At 33.9% G+C, this 20,776-nt stretch overlaps 1 non-coding gene across 1 annotated transcript; it reads right to left on the minus strand.

Annotated features, from left to right (window-relative positions):
* Positions 1-18,759: 18,759 nt before the first annotated feature.
* Positions 18,760-18,866, minus strand: LOC139865180 (small nucleolar RNA R71). The gene has a single exon (XR_011764700.1). It is a non-coding gene; the product is annotated as a small nucleolar RNA R71 (small nucleolar RNA).
* Positions 18,867-20,776: the final 1,910 nt, after the last annotated feature.

A 20,776-nucleotide genomic window follows, 5' to 3' on the forward strand; every position in this document is an offset into this window, starting at 1 on the left:
TATACCCTGATTTGTTCTCCATTATATTACATCATGGTGGGTATTTATGTATGGGTAGTGAAGTAGTTTACACTGATGGTCAGACCACCACCATTGATTGCTTCAACATTGACACGTTTTCTGTATTGCAATTGCATGAGGTTATTCAAGCATTAGGTTATGATCCTATGAAACCTGTGTTATTTCGCTACCTTAAACCCAATACAAAGTTAAATAGTGGGTTAGAACTTTTAGATGATAGAGAAAATTCTGATTGTATGCATAGTTATTTGGCAGATGAGGGAGATGAGGGTTTAAGGTATATGGAAGTTTTTGCTGAACATCAGGATCTCAAAGGGAAGAGGAAACTTATTGAACAAATTGATGAAAATGCATTATTAGAAGTTGGTCATAATGAGGCAAATGTTCTTGATGAAAATGCATTATTAGAAGTTGTTCATAATGAGGCAGATGTTATTGATGATGCAGATGTTTATAGTCAGTCAGGTGTTTACAGTGATGCAGGCAGTGACTCTGAAGATAGTGATTATATTGTGGATGAGGATAATGAAATTGTGGATGTGCATGTAGACATGAAAGACTTTAACTTTCACATTGATAAAAATGTGGAGTTTATGGGCAATGTTTCTGATGTGTCAAGACGTAACCTTTAAAATGTAGACAATATGCTCAATAATTAACACATAATACAGGCAACTAAACCCGATCATGCAGTAACTAGCAAGTAAATTGACCAGTTCGAACCACAGGGAGAAGTTTGTTTTAAGGACTTTTTAACGATTAATTATTCTAAAGGGGGATTTGTGTTTGAAGTTGGATTTCTGTTAACAAAACAGTAATTAAAATATAGTAAATAACAAGAATGAGAATGTGGTGTTTACTTCTATGCTTGATAAATGACAGGGATTGTTCTTTTATAATTAAAACCGTTATATGATAGTTACATTAGAGCAGTTTATATCAATTTCACAATATCTATAAACTTAAGAACTATGTTTAATCAACAGGATTCTTTCTTGGTTAAATTCACATAAAACCTAGTTTACTAAGATCACTCTAAGTAAACTACACGATTGTAAAACCTAAATATCATCCAATTACCATCCTATACTCACATATAGATGACTAGATCACTAGGTGTTGAAGTACAAGTTATAACCTTTGATAAATTCACATAAATCAAGTCATGACTCGTATAATTGAAGTAGGATATAAAGATAGTTACAACAATGGATTTCTCGAAAGAACAAGGTAACTTAGATTGATTTAACTAACTAGACCCAACCCGGTTAAACTCACGTAAAACCTATACTACAACAATTACTTGAGGTAATTTCATGACTATGTTGCTTTGGGACTACTTCAATTACCGGTAATAGCACATAACTAAATCCCTTAAACTTATGTATCTTACCGTCTAGATTACTAGTTGTATTGAAGCATAAATTGTTCACCGAGTTAACTCACATTAATTGGTTTACAATTTATGTAATTGAAGTGATGAACTAAACAATCATAATTATGGTTCTTGTAGTTGGACTAGATGATTTAATCAATCAAACATATATATAACTAGCATAACATCAAAGTATAGAACAATCCCAAGCCATAAATCTTACATTGAAGCAAACACACAAGGCTTTTAGCCAAACATAATCATAATAGAACTAATGGAACAGTTAATAAAAATTGAATTCATGTTTAAAAGATATAGAACAATAATACCAATAGTGATGAATGATCCTAGCTTAATCTTGATGTTGAAAGAGTGGAGATTGGCCTTGTAACCTCCCTTGAACCTTGAAAAACGTATTGAAACTGAGGGAGAATGTAATAGTGAAGGTGTCTGAAAGAATGAATCAAAGGCTCTCTTAAATAGGCTCAAAAGTTAGGTAAACTGGCCAGAAATTGATCAGATGCGCCGCATCTCCATAGGATGCGCCGCATTCCTTTAAAGTTTGTTGATTCCAGCTAGATTTGGCACTCAGAACTGTCGGTAGGAAGGGAGATGCGCCACATCTGGTCATCTAAATGCGTCTTATCGCCTAAAAACGTCGTATCTGAAACCTTCGGCAAAAACACGCATACAGATGCGCCTCATCCCTATTAGGATGCGCCGCATCTCAGTCTGGAAGTGTATTTCTGGGCTGTTTTCGTTATCGGACTTCATTTTAAGCATCGTTTTCGCTGTTGATCTTCATTTATTCAATCACAATGGACTTTTACAAATATACATGAATTACAATACATACGTACAACAATTACATACAAATTGATATTAAATTGGATCGGAATACAGACAATAAACATGTATGATTTTGGCCTTATCAAAATCCCCACACTTAAACCTTGCTTGTCCTCAAGCAAGACTTACAAGAAATCAAAATTTACTATAGTGAACACACGCATTTAATTGAGAACACAAAAATGGGAATCACACTCACACGATATAGTACACAAGACATACAAGTTATTTTGGAACACAAGAACTCACACTATATGGAACACACACTCGAATCATACTCACAATTTTTTATTTAAATTTATTTCACAATGTAACACACGCACGCGTTTTGATTATACACACACCTTTGGAGTACACACGCGAATTGAAATCACACTAAAGTCGAAAGGTGGGTTTTAAAGTCCACATTTCTTGAAAATTTGGATCCTTAAGGAAATTAGGACCTTTGCGAAAAATCTTTGATATTTTGAAAAATATTCATGTTAGTTTTTACACTAATCAAGTTTTCCGGTTTTAACCTCAAAGTCCGGTTGAGGGTAACTGAAAACTGAAGCCTCAGTCAGCGCTTAGCAAGCTACTCGCCCCCATGATTGAAGTATCATGGAACTTGAAACCGGATGTCCTAAAAATGGTTTTACACAATATAGTTCATAAAATAACATAAGTTTTAGAAGAAACTATATCATGTCCAAATATCATTGGTGAACCATGAGTTTGCACACCTCAATTTGTTATGGCATATGTATGTTGACCGCAGTCAACATAGATGCGGTTGATCTTTACGGAGATCATCCATCTGGGGATTAGATTCATTAGTCTTAAAAGCTAATTTGCACTGTGTCCCCCCCCATTGTACGAGACAGATCCATCTCATGGTTAGGATAAGTCTGACCACCAAAAACCTGTTTGATGCTGAGGTGAGGTGGATTTCCAGCCGATTATAAGGATGACTTTTCAAGATTTTTCATCAACCTACAGCTGTTCTGGACTACATCTTCTAACATATGTTAGCAAGTGTGTCATTGGAAGACTTGACTTCCTTCATAATCATTACATAGATGAGCATTGGATTAGATTGTTAGAACGACAAAGTACTTGATGATTCTTTTCATTAAGAATGTGGTATAGCATGATGATTATCTCTTTTATATGACTATTAATTTTATGATTTTTAACAAAATAAACTCAATCATTTGGTTGTTTCTTAATTTGTTTTGTGATAATAATTTCGGTGTATACACCTAGTTTTAAAATCTACAAATTTTAAACAAAATTTGAATTTATGAAGTTAAAAGTTCAAAAATTTTCACCATTTTAAGCCTTTTTAACCAAAATCAAAACCCGAAAGAATTTATAACTTCCTCCCCACACTTGAGTTCATGTATCGCCCTCGTTACATGAAATCAGAAAAATTAAATTCAAGAGGGTTAAATAGTGTATAAGAGAGTTATTACTTTCTAGGTTTAAAACCGAAGTGTACGGGATGATAGCGCTGAACTGAATGCCAGCATAAGAACATCATCCACTTCTTGCAACCACAAAGCAATCATCAATCAAGTATGTGCTGAACTTATTGCCAGTCTTTGTAAAAATGCAGCATATAGTACAATGCTCACCTGTATCAATCCAAACCAAGCAAACATTTCATAAAAACCATGGGGTTGTATTCCGTGTACCGAAAACACCCCACTTATAAAAACCTAAGGAAGTCAAATTAAGCAAATTACATCACAATTCAAATTACCATAATCCTAAACAAACCAAACGAAATAAATTGTTTTCAAACATAACCAACATTGTTCAAATCATCAAAGAAGTAAACCATCATCCACGGAAGTCATCAGTATAAACCTGCGAACACAAATCAAGGGTTAGAAAAATCGCCAAAATGAGCTGCTTGGTCCAGCTCCACCTTCGTTTTGGTTTGCTGAGTCGTCGTCCTGAAATACTGAAGGGTTGTACCCTTGATAGGTTACTTGAGCAGGGGTGATAACAGTATCTTCATTAGGAGGGTTAGGGGGTATGCAGGAGGATAAGGAGGCGGATATGGATCACCCATTCGAACCCATAGGTCGTATGCAGGCCAAGGAGAGGGAGAGTAGTTAGCGGGATCTGCAGCATATGACACGGTCTGATCATGTATCCAGTTAAGCTGAGCTTGCTACCCGGCTTGAGTGTACCAAGTCCTATCATTCCCATCGTCAATGTGCCCCCTTAAATCTTGAAAAACTGTATCATAATGGTCGATTGTTCTCTGTGTTTCCTGAGTTGGATGAAGTTGTAATTCTGAAAATTGGGTGTTCATGTACGATTCCCAGATACCCGGCGGACCCGAACCACTTGCACCTGTACCAACTTAATGGTGCACTTGTTCCTCCATAGGAACATCACCTCCTTCCTCCGGCTGAGCAGCAGGCTGTCTATCCACATATCTTCTTAACAACTTATCTGAACCACTTTACAAGATTTTAGCCCCAATATAAAACTGAGTGTCAAATGCTACCATTGCACTCTTCTCCAAACCATGCAAGTCAATGTTGTAAAATTTTGCAATTAAGGTAACAAAATGCCCCCTGCGGTTTGGACTAATCTTCTTTTCACCTTTTTTACCCAATAAGAAAGTAAGAATCATTCTAGGAATATGAACATGGGCTTTGTTCCAAATTCGATCCACATACCAAATATCCAGATTTGTGACTTTTTCGCTACTATCTTTTCTGAAATTAATGGTGCTTGAGATAAACCTTTGAATGCACCTCTTTCTGTAGTCATTTATTTTGGTGCATGGATTCTTGCTTGCGCTATAGGCTGCATTGCTCATGTTACTCCATGCAGTTGCATGGTCAAAGTTGGAAACATAATATTCACAATTGGTGAAGTAATTTGAGAGTATGTTGACTGGCAATCCCTCATAGATACCAAGAGCACGAACAAATTGTAAGAGTGTCATTGTCCGGTCTTGACCACCCAATCTGAACCTCATAAAAGAATTATTACCCGGAGAACCAAAACAACACCTCAAGGTGGCTAGAAACTCAATAGTGATCAATGGATAAACATCTTCTTTTATACTAAATAATTGTTCCCAAGCTCTAACAATTCTTCCTTCGTATGAGATTCGAAGAACTTCTCGAATGTTCATTAATTCATTTGCCTCCACTAATGGTGACCAATCAATATATCTCCCTGGATGGATCGCTTTTTCTTTAACTTTCATTGCCTTCTTGTGATAATGAGGATCTTCCAAGATATCATTGATCCATTTATCTTCGGTTCGTTGATAAGGAATTTGCATAGCTCGACCGGTGTATTGCCATGCTTCCATGAACTCTTCTTCACTCTCTTGCTCCTCTTCACTTTCTTGTTGAGTTTGTTGAGCGGGTTCCTTTCCTTTTCTCTTCCTAGTTGATGGACCTTCATAAACTTGTTCCATCCTTTTATCCTACAAACAATCAAAATAGAAAAAACAAAACCAAACAAAACAAACCAAATTGATTAGCGTTAGAAATCCAAATCCAAAACCTAACATTAGCCATAATTTATACACCAAAACCATTTAGAATAAGTTTAAACATGTTATATTATACATATCTAATAATCTCTCGAACTACATGCGAAACATAATCCTATCATGGTACGGACTCATTCCATCTTCAACAAACATGTACTAGTATGTCATATGATTAGAGACACTTTTACAAGCATAATCATACCAAACATGTTTAATTTCACCAAAACATTCAATGCCATAACATATTAAACCATAAACATTCATCAATAATCATGTCTAACAATATGCTATCTATGGTTTTTATACATTTAAACATTAAAGTCAAGCCAAGCCAACATTTTACCAAAAAGCCTAACGCATACAATGCTTTAACTCTCAAATGTAACCTTTCAAATCGAATAAATACTAAGTTAAGGCATAAATGAGTTTAGTATTAGTAATGTATTGCAACAATTCCACTTAGAACAACAACAAGTCAACACAAGTCAAAATCTCCAAATTAAGAACCCTAGATTTCAATTTATGCAAAATTATGTGATTCAGCAAGCATTCATGGCATTTTGCTAGTGTAAACAAGTAGTTTAACATCAAACATCTCAATTTAAACAAGTATTGGTCAAAAATTCGAAACCCCCAAATTTCATCAAGAACCCTAATTTACAAATTGAAGATTTAAGCATGTAATCATCAAATTAGAGTATGAACAGGGATTAATAGAAACATTACAAGCATAATATGACCAAAACATGAAGATTCAAACACCCCCACACTTAAAACAAGCAAAATCCGAATTGAAGAATGAAGAACATAAAAATCATGAAGAAATGAAGAGTAATCTTACCTTTCCCATGTTAATAGTCGGATTTGTTGTTTAAAGATGGGATTAAACGGTTGATTTTGTGTTTAGATATGAATTTTTTGAGAGAAAATGGAATGGGGTTCGGTTTTGTGTGTGAAATAATGAAAAATGGAGTTTAGATCCTTATATGGGTATAAAATCGCGCAGACCAGGAGAAAATCACCCCAGATGCAGCGCATCTGGGGTCCGATGCGCCGCATCTGCCTGTAAAAATGAGGCGCATTGCCTCTATGAGGCGCATCCAAAACCTTCAGGATTTTCATGCCTTCAGATGCGGCGCATCCATCACGGATGCGGCGCATCTGGCCCTGGTTTACCAGTTTTCGATGTTTTTCACCTTTAGTTCAGTTCGTAATGTGTCTAAATCACTTGGCTCGCATTAAAACTCGAAAAATTAAATTAAAACACTAAAATCTATCAACGAGACATACGAGTGGAACTATATATAAAGTGTGAAGTTTATTAGTGAGTCTTTCACGCGACTCCGTCCCAAGCTAATTAGCCTTGGGGAATAGGGTGATGTCATCTCGAACGTGGTGTCAACTCCATCGAAATAGAGTTTTAAGCTATGCCATTCACCTTAAAGGTATTTCCGATTCCAAACAACTCAACGTACCCCAACGGGAATGCTTGTTTCACTAAATAAGGTCCCGTCCATCGGGACCTCAACTTTTCGGGAGAAAATTTAAACCATGAGTTAAAAACCAAAATCTTATCACCGGTTTTAAACTCTTTCACTTCCTTCAATCAGGCATCATGCCACCTTTTCGTTTTCTCCTTATACGAGCTCAAATTCTAGTACGCTTCTAACCTTAACTCCTTCAATTCATGCATTTGCATGAATCGGTTTTCTCCAGCCTTTTCCATGTCCAAATTACAAAGCTTCAACGCCCAGTATGCTCGATGTTCTACTTCAACCGGTAGATGGCACGCTTTACCATATACAAGTTTAAATGTTGTGGTACCGATAGGTGTTTTAAACGCAGTTCGAAAAGCCCACAACGCGTCGTCTAACTTGCGTTGCCAAATCTTAGGGTTGTTATCAACTGTCTTCTCAAGTATGCGTTTCAAGGCACGATTTATGTTCTCTACTTGACCACTCATTTGCGGGTGGTACGGAGTAGAGAAACGATGAGTTACGCCATACTTCTTCAACACCTTTTCAAGAAGGTTGTTGGCAAAATGTGTTCCTCGATCGGATATGAGCGCCTTTGGGATTCCAAAGCGCTAGAAGAGATTTTTCAAGAAGTTCACCACCATCCTAGCATCATTTGTAGGCAAAGCTTTTGCTTCAGCCCACTTGGACACATAGTCAACGGCTACTAAGATGTACTTGCACTTATGGGAACTTGGAAATGGTCCCATGAAATCAATTCCCCAAATATCAAAGACTTCACAAACTTGGATGCTGTTTTGAGGCATCTCATCCCTTTTTGATACGTTACACGTTCGTTGGCATGCATCGCAATTCCGAACGAAACTTTGGGCATCTTTGAAGATCGTGGGCCAATAAAAGCCCGAGTCAAGGATTTTTCTTGCGGTGTGGTTTGGTCCAAAATGACCGCCGGTTGGCCCTTGATGGCAATGCTCAAGAATTTGTTGAGCCTCTTTTCCGCACACATAACGGCGAATCACTTGATCCGCACTAACACGAAATAGGTCGAGGTGTTCCCAGAAATAGGACTTTAAATCAGCAAAGAATTTCTTCTTTTGTTGATAGGAAAGTCCTTTTTGAAGAATACCTGAAGCAAGATAGTTTGCAAAATGGCCAAACCATGGGATTTCAGATTCCTTGTCAACCCTCATTAGAGATTCGTCGGGAAATGTGTCCTTGATGATTGTATCATCGAGTTTATCTAATTCAGGGTTTTCAAGTCGGGATAAATGATCGGTAGCTAGATTCTCGGCTCCTTTCTTGTCACGTATCTCAATGTCAAATTCTTGAAGTAAAAGAACCCAACGTATGAGACGATGCTTTGCATCTAGTTTCGAGAATAAGTACCTAAGGGCCGAATGGTCCGTGTAAACAATAGTTTTGGACAACACCAAATATGACCAAAATTTATCAAACGCATAAACAACCGCCATGAGCTCCTTTTCTGTGGTGGTATAATTAATTTGAGCTCCCGTTAGAGTTTTGCTCACATAATAAATTGAGCGAAAATGATTATCGGGACGTTGTCCTAAAACAGCACCTAAGGCATAGTCGCTCGCGTCACACATTAGCTCAAATGGCATACTCCAATCCGAAGATATGATAATGGGAGCTTGTGTGAGTTTTGACTTTAGAATGAAGAATGCGTTCTCGCAATTTGAATCAAAGTCAAATGGAGAATCCTTTTCAAGAAGTTTGGTCATTGGGCGGGCGATTTTAGAAAAATCTTTGATAAATCGTCTATAGAATCCCGCGTGACCAAGAAAGCTTCTAATGGCCTTAACATTCGACGATATAGGTAGCTTAGAAATAACTTCAATTTTAGCTTTATCTACCTCTATTCTCGCATGAGATATCTTGTGGCCAAGTACAATGCCCTCATTCACCATGAAGTAGTATTTTTCCCAATTTAGGACCAAGTTTGCTTTCTCACATCAGATAAGCATACATTCAAGGTTAAAAAGACACGATTCAAAGGAGTCTCCAAACACGGAAAAGTCATCCATGAAGACTTCTATACAATCCTCTACCATATCATCAAAAATTGCCATCATGCACCTTTGAAAGGTTCTGGGTGCATTGCATAAACCAAATGGCATGCGGCGATAGGCAAAGGTACCGAAAGGACAAGTGAATGTGGTCTTTTCTTGGTCGTTGGGATCAATTGGAATTTGGAAGTAACCGGAGAAACCATCTAGAAAGCAATAATATTATTTCCCCACTAATAGTTCAATCATTTGATCAATAAAAGGCAACGGGAAATGATCCTTTCTAGTGGCATCATTGAGACGTCTGTAATCAATACTGACTCTCCAGCCGGTAACCGTTCTAGTTGGAACGAGTTCGTTCTTTTCATTTACAATAACTGTTGTACCCCCTTTTTGGGTACTACTTGTACTGGACTAACCCAAGGACTATTGGAGATGGGGTAGATTAACCCGGCATCAAGAAGCTTGACTACCTCCTTTTTAACAACCTCTTTCATGTTGGGATTTAGCCTTCGTTGTCTTTGTACTACTGGTTTGAAGTCATTCTCCAGGAGAATTTTATGTGTACAATAAGACGGGTTTATCCCTGGAATGTCGGTCATTTTCCAGGCTATAGCCTTTTTATGGGTTTTCAAAATAGAGATTAACCTATTCTTCTCATTACCGGAAAGATGTGAAGCAATAATTACCGGTAATTGAGATGTACCTTCAAGGTAAGCATACTCCAAGTGTTTGGGTAGCTCCTTAAGCTCTAGTACGGGTGGTTCTTCCAAGGAATTCTTTATACGGAATCTATCTTTATTTTTGATATCTTCAAATGATTCCTCTTCCTTGGGAATACCTTCTTCTATGGTCTCATCATCCGTGACCACCTTCATCAACGCATCAAAATCTTCATCAATATTGAAGTATTCATTTTCACTTACCGGGGCAAACCCCGCGGTATCAATTTCAAGTAGCTCCTGCAATTCATCCTCAACACAAAGATTTTTTAGATCAATTTGAAAACAAGAGTCATCGGTGGAAGTGGGTCGTTTCATGGCTTTGTCAATGTGACAAATTATTCTATTGTTTTCCACACCTAGACTTAATTATTCTTTTTGGACATTAATGATAGCATCTGCGGTGTTAAGGAAAGGACGTCCTAAAATGATAGAAACTTTTGTGTCCTCTTGCATTTCTAGAATAACAAAGTCGACGGGAAAGATAAGTGAGCCAACTTTTACAAGAATATCCTCGACTATACCTATGGGAGTATCAAATGATTTGTTTGCTAATCGAATACCCATCTGTGACGACCCGGGAATTTCCGATCAAATTTAAACTTTATCTTTATATTATTCCGACACGATAAGCAAAGTTTGTTAAGTTAAATCTCAAGAGTTTTAAACTGAGTTCATACAATCATTTAACCTCGACTAAATTTCAATGATTCACGAACCATTAAATGAACGTAAATGATTATATATAAATATGTGTATATTCTACAACTTGGTAACGTTAACAAAGTATTTAATATAAATACTTTACATAATAGTATTTGGTTCATATGTTTGTCGATGGAATTTCATAGTAATCAATTGATGTAGTTCTCAACTGTACGAAAACACTTTTTGATATAATAGGACTTGTCTATCTAAACTGCGTTTGAATAAATGAACGTAAGTAGGAATATTGGTTGTAACGTGTATTTAAAATATGCTCATTAAATAAATATGTTTTCAAATCAAGTACACGGTAGTAACACTCGCCTAGGGACGCAATTGATATTTAAAATGATTAGTATCTATTTAAAATTTTAATGAAAAACGTTACGCGCTAAACTATTTTCCTAAATGAAATGAAAATAAACTTTGAAAAACTAAATGTTATATTGTTAGATGAAAGATTTTGGATACAAAATTTATATTTCTAAAAAGGTATATATATATTTCTATATATTTTAATCTCGTCATAAAACGTCTTAATTTAAAATAAAATATTTTGGTAAACAACGAGTCACTAATTTATAGAAGCAAATGACCACGACGCTCAAATTTTATAAGATACATTTTTACAAAGTAATTTATTGATGAATAAATCAAACTATTACTAAAGGTACACGTCACGTAACGTAAAAGGCTAGTTTTCTAAACGTACGAAAGTGCGCTCGAAAAACCGAAAGTGGTACATGAGTCGTGAGACCACGTCCGTGTCATTTTTGTAAAAATTATATTTTTACCATGTACGTAAATATAATATAATATATAATTAATTATATAGATTAAATATTAATTTATATATAATATTAACTAATATATATATGTACGATGGAAAGCAAACCATGTTCCAGTATTATTGTATCATGCGTTCTCATGTGGTAATAATATTAGACACTGTCGGTGGCAACTTTCATCTATAAAACTAACTCGATCAAAGTTCCATTTTTCACTCTATATTTCTCACACGATATGTACACATACATTTATATTATAAATATTATTATTAAGATTAATATTTTTATTAATCTAATTATTATCACTAGAAGTATTATTTACATAAAATACTACGACAAGGGGTACGCGCGAGCTATTGTAACATGGGTTTTATGAGCGGGATAGGACTAAGAAAATTATGGATTATAGCTATGGAGGTGATGGGTATGGTTCATGGGTATGCTCATGAGGTCAATTTAGTGTTTGTCATCTCCGTTGCGTCTACGTACCTTTCCTGCAATATTGAATCTCGATATTGATACGTGAGTACTCGTAAATTAATTTTTACATATTAATAGTGTATCCCAAACTAATGCTCGAGAATATAGGATTATGCATGTTTGTACTCTTGATATTGCCATTAGTTAGGTTATGTTGAATCTTAAATTAGTTACCTATGCGGTTGAGATAAGGTATAAGGTATGCATGTTTTTGGGAAGCTAGCGAAAAATTAAGAACTTTTCCTTTAGATGTCGAATGGATTCGATGAACGGATTAGAAGATATAGTCAATTAAATTTTTAATATTATTATTAAAAATAATTATTATTATCGTCGTTATTATCATCATTCTAGTTTTTATTAAACTATTATTATTATTATCATTAAAAAGTATTATCATTAAAAATTGTATTTTTTTTATTTTTATTATCGTTAAAATTTATAATTAGTACTATTATTATTTTTATCATTAAAATAGTTATTAGCATTAATATTATCATAACATTTATTATTATTGGTATTATTATAATTAAACTAAGGTTAGTAACACTTAATTATTTTAATTACTATTATTATCATTAAAATGAACGCGACATTAAAGACGATTTAAAAACTATTAACAAAATTAATTAGAAAATAATGAGTATGAGTATCATGATGAAATTTAGAAATATTGTAAGACATTGATATAAATAAAATTATCGTTTTTCATTATTTTTATAACTATTATTATTAAATGTACTATTAATATCCAAACTATCATTTTTACAACATTATTATTTTATGTCATTGTTAATATAAAATTCCATTATTTTATAGCATCATTTTTAGTAAATATAAAAATTAATATTTTTATCAATAGGATAATAATCATTATTATTACAAAATAATACAACTTTTACTTATTATTATTACCAATGTTATTTTACCAAATAAATATGTAATACAAATAATATAATTACTTTAATAAAACCTATCGTAATATTTTTATGATATCAAATGAACTTTATAAATTTTATTACTTAAGATATATAAAAGTATATTTTTATATAAAATTATATCTATTAATAAAAGAATTATATTATTTACTCTAGCAAATCTTTTTAAATTATTTAAAAAAATAAAACGATGATATATAAAGTATATATTAATCATGTATAAATTTTGGAAAACATTTTTGAGTCAAACTGACTTTTGATGATTTTTGCGTATTAGTCTCGAGCATTAGGATTGTGGTACACTATGACTTGACTTAAATTATTAGACAAATATTGACCAACATATAAAAATACATAATTAATATAGGTTCGTGAATCCGAGGTCAACCTTTCACTTGTTCAATGACGTTATATGTATTTTACTACGAAATACAGTATGGTGAGTGTACATATATTTATAAACGGAAATCTTGTGGTCTATTAATATATTCAAATGATTGTTATGATAAACCTATGAACTCACCAACCTTTTGGTTGACACTTTTAAGCATGTTTATTCTCAGGTATGAAAGAAATCTTTCGCTATGCATTTGCTCATTTTAAAGATGTTACTTGGATTCATTCATGGCATATTTAGGTCAGTACCTCGCAATGAGACCAGATGTTGATGACTTCGTCCAGATAGATTAGGACGGGTTGTTACAGTTAGTATCAGAGCGGTGGTCTTAGCGAACCAGGTCTGCATTAGTGTGTCTAACCGATAGTCGTTAGGATACATTAGTGAGTCTGGACTTCGACTGTATCTGCATTTCAAAAGTTTTACTTATCATTTTTGTCGGAAACTACCTGCTTATCATTCTTAGTCTAGACACATCTTATTGCATTGATTGCATGCTTAGTGTATAGACAAAATTCATATCTTAGCTTATCTGCTAAATCATATCTTAGCGTATCTGTTACTGTAGACTTTGCCTAACACATTCCGTAAATTCCTCCGTAATCTACGAAACTTTTATTCTATATATATGGATATTCTATGTAATTAGAATACCATCTGATAGCCGAAAATCTTTTCATATCAAAAATCCTTCATCCAATCGTACGAAATGGAATTCGTCACAGTTCAAGTCACTCTGATTCCGAAATGGAATCCCACTCAAGCTCCAAAAGTAGTGTGACCGGAATGGATCAACCAATCAGTCATCATCTATTCTGGATGAATTGGGGATGGGTTCATAGCCTCCTCAATCACTGGAGACAAGAAGAAGGCGATCCTTTCCATCCACCACATTGCCCTCTTGGCGAAGAACCTGAAGCACTTACCGGCGAACCTGTCCGAAACACTATTTTCTCTCTCATTTCCAGAGTATCTCGTCACGATTATATACTTTACCAAATTCTAGATTTTATATATCCACTCGTCCGAACCGACAATCACCCCGATGTAATGGAGGAAGTCAACGAACTTCGCGCTCGGGTGGTGGCTTTGGAGAATGTGAAGACCCGTCCTAATCCATTCTGACGAAGTCCATATTGATTATAAACGATTCACAACAGTTGATTACATCGTGAGGTACTTAACCTCTATATGATACATTTTACAAACATTGCATTCGTTTTTGAAAAGACAAACTTTCATTACGTCGAAAGTTGACGGCAGGCATACCTGATAATGCTAAAAACGAACATATATTTCATAGCATTATTCCTCAAGAAAGACAAGCTTTTAGTTGCAATTGTTCTATTTAAAAGTGATATTCGTTTAAATAATAAAAGGTGAAGACAAAAGACAGATTCGACGAATTGAAGACGCAAACGACCAAAAAGCTCAAAAGTACAAAATACAATCAAAGAGGTTCCAATTATTGATAAGAAACGTCTCGAAATTACAAGAGTACAAGATTCAAAACGCAAAGTACAAGATATTAAATTGTACGCAAGGACGTTAGAAAATCCAGAACCGGGACCAGAGTCAACTCTCAATGCTCGACGCAACGGACTAAAAATTACAAGTCAACTATGCACATAAATATAATATAATATTTAAATAATTCTTATAATTATTTATATATTATATAAATAAAATAAACCGTCGGCAAGAAAGACTCCAAAATGGAGTGAGCTGTATTTACAAACTCCGCGACTCGCGGAGTTTGAAGGCAAAAAGGGCCGCGAGTCGCGGAGTACCCCTGAACTCAATTCCCTATAAAGCCAACCGAATTCTGATCATTTTCATCATCCTTTTTCTTCTTCTCTCTTAAAACGTATTATATATATATATTATAATTTTAATTTTAATTTTAATTCTAATAATAAGGGTATGTTAGCAAATGTTGTAAGGGTGTAAGTCGAAATTCTGTCCGTGTAACGCTACGCTATTTTTAATCATTGTAAGTTATGTTCAACCTTTTTAATTTAATGTCTCGTAGCTAAGTTATTATTATGCTTATTTAATCCGAAGTAATCATGATGTTGGGCTAATTACTAAAATTGGGTAATTGGACTTTGTACCATAATTGGGGTTTGGACAAAGGAACGACACTTGTGGAAATTAGACTATGGGCTATTAATGGGCTTTATATTTGTTTAACTAAATGATAGTTTGTTAATGTTAATATAAAGATTTACAATTGGGCGTCCCTATAAATTACCATATACACTCGATCGGACACGATGGGCGGGGTATTTATATGTACGAATAATCGTTCATTTAACCGGACACGGGAATTGATTAATAGCCACTAGAATAATTAAAACAGGGGTGAAATTATGTACAAGGACACTTGGTATAATTGATAACAAAATATTAAAACCGTGGGTTACACTCAGTCGATATCCTGGTGTAATTATTAAACAAAGTATTAAAATCTTGTTACAGTTTAAGTCCCCAATTAGTTGGAATATTTAACTTCGGGTATAAGGATAATTTGACGAGGACACTCGCACTTTATATTTATGACTGATGGACTTTATGGACAAAAACCAGACGGACATATTAAATAATCCAGGACAAAGGACAATTAATCCATGGGCATAAAACTAAAATCAACACGTCAAACATCATGATTACGGAAGTTTAAATAAGCATAATTCTTTTATTTCATATTTAATTTCCTTTATTTTATATTTAATTGCACTTCTAATTATCGCATTTTTATTGTTATTGTATTTAATTGTACTTTTAATTATCGTACTTTTTAATTATCGCAAGTTTATTTTATCGCACTTTTATTATTCGCAATTTCATTATCGTTATTTACGTTACGCTTTAATTTAAGTCTTGTATTTATTTTTAATATTTTACATTTGGTTTTAACTGCGACTAAAGTTTTAAAATCGACAAACCGGTCATTAAACGGTAAAAACCCCCCTTTATAATAATAATATTACTTATATATATATATATGTATTTTTTATAAAAGTAAACTAATATAGCGTTAAGCTTTGTTTAAAGATTTCCCTGTGGAACGAACCGGACTTACTAAAAACTACACTACTGTACGATTAGGTACACTGCCTATAAGTGTTGTAGCAAGGTTTAAGTATATCCATTCTCTAAATAAATAAATACCTTGTGTAAAATTGTATCGTATTTAATAGTATTTCTGCTAAAAATATAAAGCTATTTTATATACACTCTGCTACCACATCAAGTATTTTTGGCGCCGCTGCCGGGGATCTATCTAGCTTAAAAGCCGGAAGCGCAACGCTACATAAAAAAAAAGATTTTTAGTTTACTTTTATTAAAATTCGTTTTTATAAAAATACTTTTTAAATATTCCAAAATATAAAAAGAAAAACAAAAATATAAGTATTTTTAAGATTTTGTTAAATATTTAAGTTTTATAAAGTTTCTTTATTTTTATATAAGTTTTATTTAAGTATTTTGTTTTTATTTAAAACATATAAAAAATATATATATATAAATCTATTTTTAAGATATTTTTAAAAATTATAAAGTAGTTCTATTTTTTTTATTCTAGTTTTTAAAATATAAGTTTTTATTATATAAAAATTTTAGATTATAAAACAGAAAATATAAAATAAAAATAAAAAACGCGTCAAAATTAAAACTGTACCAGAGTTGAATTTTGAACCCCGCGACTCGCGGAGTTTGCTGCCTCGACTACCGCAACTCGCGGAGCCACTCTGACGCGCTGACAGAAACCCTAATCTGCATTAATTACGTGTAATTATTAATTATTATTATTATTAACCCTAAATAATTATTATTATTATAATTAGTTTTATTATAATTAGTTTTACTTTTTATTTAATTTATATTTTAGTTAAATTAGTTTAATTAAATTGTAAAATTAATAGTTTTAATAAATAAATAATATAAAAATAATATTTTTATAAAAATTGTACTTTTTACAACTTTTTGTATATTTTTATATTTTGTCCCTTTTTAATCGTTTTAGCGTAATATTTGTATTTTTAGCTCATATTTAGTTTTAAACTTAGTTTTTGCCATAGTTATTTTTACTTCTAGATTTTTAGACTTTGCCGTAGAATTCCTGAAGTGCTTTTTCTTTAGACTAAGATTTAGGTGCTTTAGAATTTTGCGACGCCTTTTTAAGTTTTAGTTTCTTTTTAAGTTATTACCATTTGGGATTTAGTTTTTCCTGTAAGCTTTAATATTTTTAGACGACTTTTACCTATGTATCAATTATCATTCCAATTAGTAATCTCAATTTGCGATTATAATTTTAAGTTAGTTGTAGTAATATGGTTAGGTTAGTCAAGTGTTTTTAAGTGTTATAAGTTTCTTTTATTTTTCCGTCACCTTTTATTTTTCAACCATTTTTCTTTTTCGACTTTTTTTCGACGAACTCTTTTTCTTTCTTATTTCTCGCTATTCTAGTTTTAGGACATAGATTTTTATTCTACTTCTTATCTAATTTTCTTAAAATTACGAAAATTTATTTTAAGTGGTTAAATTAATAGACATCAAAATTTTCTGGTTCGTAGTAATAGTTGGATTTGTACGTGGACCGGGTTATTGGAGCCAAACAGTCCTCAATTATATTGAGACCAAACGAATCCTGCCCCTCTGCTGCATCTTTTGGCTATTCGAAACGTGTGCAAAATCAGAAAAGTCTATTGATTGGATAACTTATTATAATTTTTCTTTCCTTTTAAAAACTAATAGGATATTCAGTGAATGCACCGAGCAAGACGTTCACCACCTTTTGTACATTCACCACCTGTAACTAGATCAAGACATTTAGCAAATATTACTGCCGTTGATTTTTCTTTAGAATCGTCATCCAGTCGACCAAGTACTCCAGTTCAAATTTCCGATAATCCATTTTTGAACCCGACCTCACAATTGAGAATCCGGAGAATATTCAGGGACGATTCGTAGATCCTGAATCACTAAACTTTCCTCCGGAACCACCAATCATTCAAACAGAGATTGTTGAGGAACGAACCATTAAATCAGAATCCTCTAGTGATTCCGATTCAACAAATTCAATTATGGAGAATCTGGAACCTTTAAGTATGGAAGACCGAATGAGAGCTAAACGCACTGGCCAAGGTCACGCAATTACTCATCCAGACATTAATGCGCCAGATTATGAAATCAAAGGACAAATTCTACACATGGTGACTAATCAATGCAAATTAAGTGGTGCGCCGAAGGAAGATCCAAATGAACATCTACGTACCTTTAATAGGATCTGCACACTATTTAAAATCCGAAAAGTTGAGGATGAACAGATATATCTCATGTTATTTCCCTGGACTTTAAAGGGAGAAGCCAAAGATTGGTTGGAATCGTTACCTGAAGGGGCGATTGATACATGGGACGTTTTAGTTGAAAAATTTCTTAAACAATTCTTTCCTGGATCTAAAGCTGTAAGACTTCAAGGAGAAATTGTTACGTTTACACAGAAGCCAAATGAAACTCTATATGAGGCGTGGACAAGATTTGGAAGGTTATTAAGAGGATGTCCGCAACATGGTTTAGACACCTGTCAAATAGTACAAATATTCTACCAAGGATGCGACATCACTACAAGGAAAGACATAGATATAGCAGCTGGTGGTTCTATTATGAAGAAAACCGAAACGGATGCTTACAAAATTATTGATAACACTGCTTCCCACTCACATGAGTGGCACCAAGAAAAAGATATCGTTAGATCATCTAAAGCAGCTAGAGCCGATTCTAGCCATGACTTAGATTCCATTTCCGCAAAGATAGATGCTGTCGAGAGACGAATGGAAAAGATGACTAAAGATATTCACTCAATACGAATTAGTTGTGAGCAGTGTGGAGGACCACATTTGACAAAAGATTGTCTCAGTATTGAATTAACAATGGAACAAAGAGAGAATATTTCATACATAAACCAAAGGCCTGGAAATAATTATCAGAATAATTATCAACCGCCAAGACCGATTTACAATCAAAACCAGAACTATAACCGAAATATTTCATACAACAACCAACAAGGTCCTAGCCATCAACAAGTATCCAATAATAATTACAATCAGCAAAGACCTAATTTTCAAAACAAACCACCACAACAAACCGATGATAAAAAGCCGAATTTAGAAGATATGATGACGAAGCTAGTTGAAACTCAAACGCAGTTTTTCACATCTCAGAAACAAACCAATGAACAAAATGCTCAAGCATTTAGAAATCAACAAGCTTCTATTCAAAATCTGGAACAAGAAGTAAGTAACCTAGCAATGTTAATAGGTGAAAGAAAACCGGGAAGTCTACCTAGTGATACAAATGCTAACCCCCGGAATGAAACAGCTAAAGCCATTACCACAAGAAGTGGTACAACACTTAAAACACCTGAAATACCTGTAACTTCTGATGAAGCTATTCCTACTCCACAAGAACCACAACCTAATCAAGATAAGGAAAAAGAACCGGTAGTTGAAAAGGTTAATGAAGATAACACAGTTAAGGCTAAACCTTATGTTAAACCATACCAACCACCACTTCCTTACCCGAGTAAAATGAAGAAAGAGAAACTTGAAGCCGAGCAATCCAAATTCTTGGATATGTTTAAACAGATAAATGTAAATCTTCCTTTCATTGATGTGATTTCAGGAATGCGTAGATATGCTAAATTCTTGAAAGATCTAATCTCAAATAGAAAGAAAATGGAAGAACTCTCGGCTGTTACTATGAATGCTAATTGTTCAGCAGTGCTGTTGAATAAGATACCAGAAAAACTATCTGATCCAGGAAGTTTCACAATTCCATGTTTTCTGGGTAGTCTTAGTTCAATAGAAGCATTGGCAGACTTAGGTGCTAGTATAAATCTAATGCCGTATTCACTATACGCTAAACTAGACCTTGGAGAATTGAAACCAACCAGAATAAGCATACAACTAGCCGATAGATCAATAAAATATCCTAGAGGGATAATGGAGAACATGCTAGTTAAAGTTGGTACTTTAGTATTTCCAGTAGATTTTGTTGTTCTGGACATGGAAGAAGATTCTCAAGTTCCTCTCATATTAGGAAGACCATTCTTAAACACGGCTAAAGCAATGATAGACGTGTTCGGTAAGAAACTGACCCTAAGTATAGAGGACGAGAGTGTTACCTTTTCAGTTGATAGAGCAATGCAACAACCGTAATCTGCAGATGATACATGTTATTATATTCAAACTATAGATGCACATGCAGAATTATTAGAAGAATTTCCAGAATTACAAGGAACAGGAGAATGTTCTTTAGGAGAAGGTAATGAACCAATTGATGAAGCTGAAATGTTAGCTACACTTATAGCTAATGGATATGAACCAACAACAGAAGAAATTCAAATGCTAAAAGAAGAAGACAGATATCGATATAAATCATCGATATAAGAACCTCCAAAATTAGAGTTAAAGCCACTTCCAAACC

Source organism: Rutidosis leptorrhynchoides, chromosome 8 (genome assembly GCF_046630445.1).
Source record: "Rutidosis leptorrhynchoides isolate AG116_Rl617_1_P2 chromosome 8, CSIRO_AGI_Rlap_v1, whole genome shotgun sequence".
NCBI classification, from domain to species: domain Eukaryota; kingdom Viridiplantae; phylum Streptophyta; class Magnoliopsida; order Asterales; family Asteraceae; genus Rutidosis; species Rutidosis leptorrhynchoides.